Below are 1,760 nucleotides of genomic sequence, written 5' to 3' on the forward strand. Positions count from 1 at the left end.
TGAAAGTTCCTGGTTTTGTGTCTGTGTTCAAGCCACTTTTATTTTTGTGAAAATTCCTGGTTTTGTGTCTGTGTTCAAACCACTTTCTGACCCAGCAAAGAGCAGGAGGATTCCGACGGAGGAAACGATGCATTTTCGCACCAGGTCCAATTTCATATCCAGAACTCCCCCAAGGTATGCTATGAATTGGATCCATCCTCAACTACAAAGGAACTTATCCAAGTAGTTCCAGTCCGATGATGCCACATATGTTCGCTCTGACTTCTGCCCTTTCCTCCCCGCCCACCTTCCTTTTGTGGAGCGCAAAGACGGTAACGCTCCTGGGTCATCTATCTCTATCCCTTTCCTTCCATAGCTGGCCAACAGTAAGTGCTCCGAACTAATGAGCATCCATTCCAGAGATTTGCTTAACGCGACACCGTGTAATGGAACATTAGTCCAGGACGCGTAGTGGCCGCGGGGAGGATGAGGAAGATGCAGGCACAAGATCGAATGGGTAGGCCGAGGAGATGAGACGACACAGACGGCCTGCAGGAGACCAGCGTGGCGGCTTGTCAGAAGGGATGTTGCCCCGGCGACGGGGCTCGAGGGACAAACAAACTCATAGGGATGACTTGCGTTGGGCCGGACTTTGGGCACTACTGGTCTCAGTAAGTATAATGGCGGTTCCACACGTAAAAATAAAAAGGGTGTACCATATGTACCCATGTTGTGTTGGTAACCTGTAGTATACTCCCCATGTATGCCCCCTTGTTGTGTTATGTAGCATCATCCTTGTTTAAGGGTAAACATAACTGGGTTTTTGAACAATGAAATATACCTGGGTTAAACTGTTCTTTTGCCGAGAAAAATGTACTCAACTCCTTGAACATGCTTGTTGTACTAGTTAAATATGATATTTCATGGTTTCATTATGGTTGAAGCCAAGCATGTCGCTATGGTGTTTCTTGGAATGGGCAAATTGATCTGGACACTTCTCTTGACTCAACTTTCAGGTAAATCAGTTTGTCTTACTGCCACTCAAGACATTCGGCTTTGTTAGACCTTTTTACATGTTTCCTTATCAAAGTTTTGTTGCACCTGTGAAAATTCTATGCGTCTATTTAGCCTTATTGATCAAACCAGATGATGATAAGAAATGATTTACTAGGTTTCTAGAACTCTGATCTGACACCTATATTTAGAAACGGAGGGAGTATATATATACTGGATCCCTTTGATCCCGCATCGCACTATCGCGCACAAGGAGGATTCAAAAGGGAGTAGCGGCGGCGGGAGGCTCGGGGCCGACCGCAACCCTAGCCTGAATCAGCACCCGCCGACCGACGCATCCGGAGGGGCCCGCTGCGGCAGCCGATGCCGATGACGAAGCGCGGCGGGGCGCCCGTTCACGGCCCTCAGCTAGGTCCATGCTGACCTCCAGGAGTAGGCAAGTTGGCTAGATCTTGCGGCTCCGGCCGTCCCATCCCCGCCCCTAGGGTTCCAAGGTGCGTGACTGATATCCTGATGTTTTAATTTTTTTAGGGTGCGACCAACATATAACATCCCTTTTGGATCGATGCAGAAGAGGGCGTACATGATGCTGCTGATGGAGGCGGTGAGGCAGCAATTATGGGAGATCGGAGGCTGGGAGCTACGAGCACGAGCATGAGGAGGAGCTGGGGCACCACCACCACGTCCACCACATGGAGCACCCGGGTGGCGTCCATGGTGATGGGGACGATGATCTCAAGGCTGAGGGTGAGGGCTATCTACGAGGA

This window comes from Triticum aestivum, chromosome 3A (assembly GCF_018294505.1).
Source record: "Triticum aestivum cultivar Chinese Spring chromosome 3A, IWGSC CS RefSeq v2.1, whole genome shotgun sequence".
Taxonomy (NCBI): domain Eukaryota; kingdom Viridiplantae; phylum Streptophyta; class Magnoliopsida; order Poales; family Poaceae; genus Triticum; species Triticum aestivum.